Source organism: Cimex lectularius, unplaced genomic scaffold (genome assembly GCF_000648675.2).
Source record: "Cimex lectularius strain Harlan isolate CLEC.00 unplaced genomic scaffold, Clec_2.1 scaffold127, whole genome shotgun sequence".
NCBI lineage: Eukaryota > Metazoa > Arthropoda > Insecta > Hemiptera > Cimicidae > Cimex > Cimex lectularius.
The window spans coordinates 925,053-932,868 of record NW_019392770.1 but is presented as its reverse complement, the minus strand read 5'-3'; the positions used below and the strand labels follow the sequence as shown (position 1 = coordinate 932,868).

At 33.9% G+C, this 7,816-nt stretch overlaps 1 pseudogene; it reads right to left on the bottom strand.

The window, feature by feature from the left end:
- Positions 1-360: 360 nt before the first annotated feature.
- LOC106664066 lies at positions 361-1,543 on the bottom strand (annotated as a pseudogene).
- Positions 1,544-7,816: the final 6,273 nt, after the last annotated feature.

Genomic DNA, 7,816 nt, shown 5'->3' with positions numbered 1-7,816 from the left:
CTTGAAATAAAGAATAGCCATTTCGATTCGGCTGGTTTGATCACCTTAACGAACTCTTTCGATTGCCTGTGTGGGGGGGGATAGATTCCATTCCTTAAGGAATTGTTTCATGTCCCAGTTTTTCATACTCTCTTTCGCTGTGCTTATAGAGTGTGGTAATACCGGTTGTGGCCCGACAACGCAGTATTAGAGCCTTCTTTGGCCAGGCTATCCTCCTCTTCATTGCCATGGTGTCCTTTATGTGCTGGTATCCAAAGGGTTACCTTGTTCTCAAACCTGGAAGAGATCCTATTGATAACATCTACAGTTTCCTCCACCAGTCTAGAGGTTGACAGATATTTTTGCAATGACCTAAGAGAGAAAGAAAAAGGAAAAAATTATATAGATTGATTTCTTAGCACTAAAGGCACTCCTTATGTTATTTATCCATAAAATAAGGTTGGATATTTTTTGTTGTTCTTGCTGTCAAAATATCGACGCCTGTGGGCGTTACTAGTAGCGTGTGTTCAAACTGAGCAGAAAGAAGTCCATCAGCAGTGACAGCAGTCCAGTTGTTAGGCCACATTTCATCTCGCCACGTACTTTGAGAAATCATTGTTTCAATAGTAAAACAGTGACCAGGTTTCATAACCCCGACAGCCTTATTTTTAGCATAGTGCGGTACGCTCGGAGCAGTATGGAAAAGTTCATGAATTCCATGTCCACAGTAACTCCTAACAACGGAAATCCATGAGCTTGGGCATGTTTCTGTATTACGTTTCCTATCTCTCTATATTTCTCGCCAGGTTTCAGGATTTCAATAGCCTTTTGAAGACACTCCCAAGTAACCTTAGACAGTTTTTTACCTACTTCACCCACCTCTCCGACCCAAAATGTTTCATTGAGATCACCATGAAACCCTCTGTGATACACAGTTATATCAACGTTGCAAATGTCCCCGTTGGCCAAAGGCCTCAGGTCAGGAATTCCAAGGCAGATCACTTCGTTGACGGAGGTACAACATGACCTCGGAAATTGCTAATAATTCAACAGCGAAGGATAACACACTTTTTCGATACAAGCCTCATGAACGATTCTATCTATTTCGTCCGTCGTACACCTACGTCGATTACTTTTGCAGCTTCTTCTAATACTTCTCGGCCAAGCTTGCAAGCGACCCTCATTCCTTCGATTTCAACATCAGAAAGAACTCTTATCTGCGCGATTTGACGCATTTTTTGTTCAGACAGCGGTACTCCCTCAGAGTGGTCAGCACTGGTTTAGGGGTTTGCTTAAAAGGTTTCTGTTTCCCTGTAAATCTATAATTCGGCCAAGGGTTGTACACTTCCTGACCTCCATTTGAATCTCCAACTCCTTTGGCAATTTTGTGTAATATTTTATGGGTGTTCCAATTTTCCTTGAAAAAGTCTGGGAACAAAAATAGGACCCTTGGATCCCTAGGTTCAGGCAGGTCGGGCATTGTAGCTTGCCGTCTGCGTTGCACCCGGGAGATTCACAGGTCCGAGTTACTGCAGACATACTTCGGACGGTGTAGTCTGTAGAGTGAAGTACTCCTGTTTACGGGAGGACTTGATTCGAAATGACCTAAGACTAGCCTGACTGTCAGAAAAAATTCTAATATCCTTTCCCTTAATTTTATTTTCCATACGTGTTCTACTACACAGATTAATCGCCCAGATTTCCGTCTATGCTTTTAACTATACTTTGAAACTAGGTTAATAATCGGTTCTGGTGCCACGAGGCTGACGATTTCCATGGTTCGTGTGCATACGTGGATTTTCCAAGATTTTCTTCGAAGAGTCTTCTTTGACCTAGTGCTGAATCCGCTATTCAGGCTCCTGGGATCAACAAACCCTTTTTAATTTAAAATTAACCCTTTCTTTAAAGTATTAAAAAACTTGAGATGGTATGGAATATAAAAGTGTAAAGTAAAAATCTTTTACATTTGGAATGTTCTGTTTTTATATTCAATAATCGGGCTCTTTGTTTTATGAAAATTAATTACAATTAAAGTTAAAAATTATATGTAATTCATTATAAAACTAAAGGATTCTTATTTTAAGTCGAGAATTTTTTTAATAAACTATACAAAAATGAATAGGGATATTACCAATTTTGTAGAATCTACTTCCTCTAGCATTTTTATTTCATTTTACTGTAAATTGCATTAAAAATTATTAGAAATTATTATGTTTTTGCTGAAGGAAAATTTAATTAAGGAATTTTGAAAAATATAAAAATTATTCGGTTAATTTGAAAAAAAGGGTTTGAACTTAAAAATGTTAATTTTAAGTTAAAAAGAGTTACTTTGTAATTAGCACCTTTTAATTGGAACATAAAAAGGATTAGTATGTAGTTAAAAGTGTTTATTTGTAGTTAAAAATGGTTAATTTGTAGTTACAAAGGGTTAATTTGAAATTAAAAATAGTTTGAAGTTAAAAGTGTTAATTCGAAATTAAAAATGGTTCATTTGAAATTAAAAACTAAACTTAAAAAAAATGTCGGTATTTTACTTTACATGATCACATTGCAAACTATCTTCTAGGTTTTTGCTGTTTTAATGAAGGGTTAATTTGAAATTAAAAAATGGTTAATTTGTAAATAAAAAAGAATTAATTTGAAAAATAAAAAAGGCTAACTGGAAATTAAAAATGGTTCGTTCGAAGTTAAAAACGATTAATTCGAAATTAAAAAGGGTTAGTATGAAGTTAAAAGTGTTAATTTGTGGTTGAAATGGTTAATTTGAAATTAATAATGGTTAATTTGAAGTTTAAAGTGTTAATTTGAAATTAAAAAGGGTTAAATCGAAGTTAAAAAGGTTTAATCTGTGTATTTCTTTCGCAGTTAAAATTTTTTTGAAAACAAAAGAAAAGATAAAAATAAAAAATAAAAGGGAAAAAGTTTTTTAACGAGTAAGTATTCGTTGAAGGCAAGTAAAAAGTTCATAAGGCCGTTTCTCATTTCGGAATGGTCAGACTGTTGTATTAAATTCAATTATGCCAAATACTCTTTCTTAAAGTGGATTTATTTCTTCCCTTCAGTCGGAATATCAACGTTTAAACCAGGGAAAACCCAGGGGCAGGAGGAGGCCATTATATTCGTAAAATTGAAGAGGAAATGAAATTACTAGGGGGAGGATAAGCGAAGGGGAAAGAAGTAAAGTAATCCCACCGCTCTTTATAAACGGGACATGTGTAATATCCGAGAGGAGCAATAAGCATAATATCCGTCAAGTGTTATCGATTGAAAGGGACGGTTGCAAGCATCACCTTGATTGCTTCATTCTGTTTAGGCCCCCATTGTCTATTCAAACTCGTCTGTAGGAGGAATCATGAATATTCGACCTCTTGGCTGGCGAGGGGATTAACACCCCCATCAAATTTGAACCCGGAGAAACGAAATAATTATACGTCAAGTTTACCACTAGATCAATCATCCCTCAATAGTCCGATAACATGTCATGGGATCGAGTACAGACATATTGTTATGTCAAACGGAAAAAGAAAACGTCTAAGAAAATAAATTCATCTTTTGACGGTCGATTTGAAATTGGTGTGTATATAGGATCCAACGCGGAAAAATCCACGATCTACATTGTATTTGTTTCATTTATTTGTTTTATATTAACTGTTAAATGAATGACCCTTGAGTACCACTTCCTCCTCATTTCCTTCTCAAACTCTATCCTTGTATCCTCCACTATATTTTCTTTCAAACCTTCCTCAGAAAGCCATAGATATTTACTAATTTTTTTAAACACAATTTTTGAGATAAAAAGGCAATATCAAGGAGTGACCCAATTTTTTGAAGACCTTGGGTTCGAATCCCATCCGTGACATTGACTCTTAATCCCAAATCTCATGTTCCAAAAATAAAAGTAATTATATATAATTTTTAATATTAATTGTAACTAATTTCCATATGGTCTACTAAGAACCGAATTATTAATTTAAAAAAAAACCTTTGCAAATATACAAGAATTTTACATTACATACTTATATTATAATTTAATTATACTTGTAACTACTTATACTTTTTAATTACACTTATAATTTTTTTAATGCTTTTTAGATAGGGTTAATTAGAATTTAAAAAATGATTTATGTAAAATTTAAAAAATCACCAATTTCCTCTCTTTTGCAGGCTCGCAAACCACCCAATCTGTGTCCTCCTCCATAATCCTGTGATGTCAAAAATCCTCGAAAGGCTCCAATAAAATGTTTAATATCTATCGTACATTATAAATAGTGGTGTATATTTGCAAATTAAAAAAAAGGTTAATTTGACATTCAAAAGAGTTAATTTTAAGGATTAATTTGGCGGGAAAAATCTATATACGAAAAGTGGTGAAAAAAATCTGGATTTAGAAGAAGAATTTTCTTTTTATATTTAATTTTAAACAACTTTTACTTTTAATAGTGCTTAATTACTGTACGGTTTTTATTTCTTAAAAGAGTGGATTAATTTGAAAATAAAAAGGATCAATTTGAATTTAAAATATATTAAGTTGACATTAAAAAGGGTTAATTTCAAATTACACACGGTTAATTTGAAGAAAAAAGATTAATTTTAAATAAAAATAGTTACATTTTAACTAAAAAAAGGTTAATTTTAATTTAAAAAAGATATATTTCACAAAAAAACCTATATATAAAAATTAGTGAAACAATCTTGTATTAATTGAAGAATAATTTGTTTTATGTTTAATTTATATAATTTTTAAATTTAATTGTAATTAATTTTCATATAGCTTTTAGGTTCTTTACTGTTTTAAATAAAGGATTCATTTGAAAGTAAAAAAGATTGATTGGAAAGTAAAAAGGGCTAATTTGAAGCAAAAAAGATTAATTTGAAATTAAAAATGGTTAATTTTAAGTTAAAAAGGATTAATTTGACGATAAAAGCTATAGACACATTTACAAAAATTAGTAAAAAATCTCCTAGTAATTGAAGAATAGTTTNCAACGTTTCGATCTTTAGATCCCAGGCCCTGAAGATGATCTCAATAAAGATCGAAACGTTGGCACGACAAAGAAAATGTTTTTCTGAAACCTACGTCACACCAGACCTCATCCCACGATTTCTAAATAAATATCGATTAACGGTCACTAATCACCACACATTTCTACACGAGGTTAATTTTAAGTTAGAAAGAGTTCATATTAAGTTAAAAAGACTTAATTTGACGATAAAAGCTATAGACACATTTACAAAAATTAGTAAAAAAAATCTCCTAGAAATTGAAGAATAATTTGTTTTTATGTTAAATTTTATATAACTTTTGTTTTTAATTGTAATTAATTTTCATATAGTTTTAGGTTTTTTAATGCTTTATGTATAGGATAATAAAAAGTGTTGATTGGAAAGTAAAACGGACTAATTTGAAGCAAAAAAGATTAATTTGAAATTAAAAACGGGTAATTTTAAGTTAAAAAAATCTTGTATTAATTATGAATAATTGAATTAATTGATTAAATTGAATGTTAATTTGATATCTAAAAAGGCAAATTTAAGATTAAAAAGGGTTAATTTGACGGAAAAGAATCATACACTAAAATTCGTAAAATTCCAAGGGTTTTGTAAATATTCTAACATAAATAAAACCAAATATAGAATGAAACTTATAATTTTTAATATACATTTATAATCGACTTTATCGGTTTTGCCTGCGTAAATTGAACATGGTCCAAGTGTTTATGAAGATAAAATCCACTCTAGGGTTGAATATTTGTACCCTGCTAACAGAATCTTTTCAAAGGGCAAATCCCTAAGTGATATTAACGTAAACCGCCGTAATAAAGGATAAAGAGGTGAAGGAGCGTCCCAGGTACAGAGAAGCTCAATGGCGCGAGTCTAAATAGCTGTTTAGCCCCAGATACAGTTAAGAAGAGTTTAGAACAATGTTCCTGCTTTCCCCGACCAGTTCCGTCGGGTCACCCTCCTTTTTAACAACAGCTCAACTAACCTTTTTAATTAGTATGACTTTATTTTCCAGACTTTTCCTCTAATGGTGGGGGGGGGGCATTGCCGTTTCCAAACATTTCCAAGTAGGTACTGCCCTTATTGTAGAGAAATAATATTGTTGAATTCACATTTGCAAAGGAAAACATTTTTATTTCCCCTAAGCTGTTCACACGATTTTTACCTCGTAATTATTTCACTTATATAGAACTGAAGGAAAAGAGCTTTTCCACATATACCTATCAAGTTTAAAATGGTGTTTATCAATTTTCCCATCAAACAGCAGTGAGCTTTATTTAATTAAAAAAGCGACTGAAGTAATGTTTAATTCACTAATGACTTTTGTTTTTCAATAATGAAAATGTTCTGTCACTCCCTCGCCCGTACAATGGGTGCGCTCGACAAATTCAACTTAATTAGTACTTTAACAAATTGCTTGCTTAAATAATTTATTAGCTGTAAATTTTCCACGAATTTGTATTCGGGGTTAATTTTGTGCACCTTTAAGGTAATTTTCGCTTCAACGAAATTGCCGGGAAGTATTTTACACGCTAATTTATCGGAAGTATCGGTCGTTTACGAGAATAAAGCTTTTATAAGCGAATCCGCCTTGTTTACACTTAAGGCCATGGAATGTTTACAGACGAAATTGAAAAATTATAGGGGTATTCACGACCCCGTTAACTCTGTTAGGTAGTGTTAGATCGAGAAAAATGATGACGTAGACTTGTAAGAATCGGTTAGTTAACATTGCTGTCGAAAATGTAGTCACACTGCTATCCGTTAGGGCGTAGGTAACCAACATGGCAGCCACGAATTTAACAGTTGTTTTTTGTTTACACGTATTTTTATTCTTAAATACGCATTAATTAAATCATACCAATACATTTCTTTTGTTAATTTCTGACCTGTCCTTATACTCTCATTCATAATAGATACATCCCCTATCCTATAAAGTTGTAGGCTGTTAGACGTAGGGATAAAAGTCAGGTATGTAGGCACGAATTGAGGCGTGTCATTTGTTAGTACTTTTCGAATGAAAGAGTTGATTAATTCTCCTTTTTTATTAACTTCTGGCATCTTACAATTTAACACAAAACGAAACCAAAACAAACAACAACAAGCCTTCAAGGACTGCTATAGCTTTACTTTTGGTTCTACCAATCTCCATGCGCAGCATTGCGGAAAAATGAACGTTTAACAGGCTAAGAAAAGAAGGGGGCGTTCACGATCTTTCTGGACATTTTTCTATTCGAATTAACACGAGTTAACATCTTACAAACATCGATAAACGATCGCTAAGAGAGGGTTCTTTGTTTAAGAACGTGTACTGAAGAGTCGCTCTCGGGAAGAAAGGTATTATCCACCGCAAAGTGAGAGCCTAATCCCTCTTGATGCCGGCTGCCCCTTCTCTCTACATTACTCTCTTTAATGCCAGGTCAGTGGACCGTTCACCATGGACTCCACGACTTTACTCAAGCGGGTTGTAAATGAAATCGATATGTAACTTGTGGCAGTCTTGGGTCACTACGCTCTTTAAGGACTGGAATGATGAGCGCCTCTCACCAACGATCGGGGTAAGAGCCTGAATGTCGCGGCGAAAGTAAACCTCCCAGGTTCAACAAGCGACGCTTCACATGGGATACGCCACGCCCGGAGCTTGAATTTCCGGTACGCCCCCAATCGGTCTCGAACTCTCCCATCATCAGGGGCATTTTGCTGCACGCTTCAGGCCCCACTTCATGGAAGTGGGATACACAACCCCTCAAGACGGAACTTCTGAACATTATAGGAAATTGACACTCAGATGAGGATCTCCAATGGAACCCGTTCTATCCGGTTGGTCAAGGAGAGT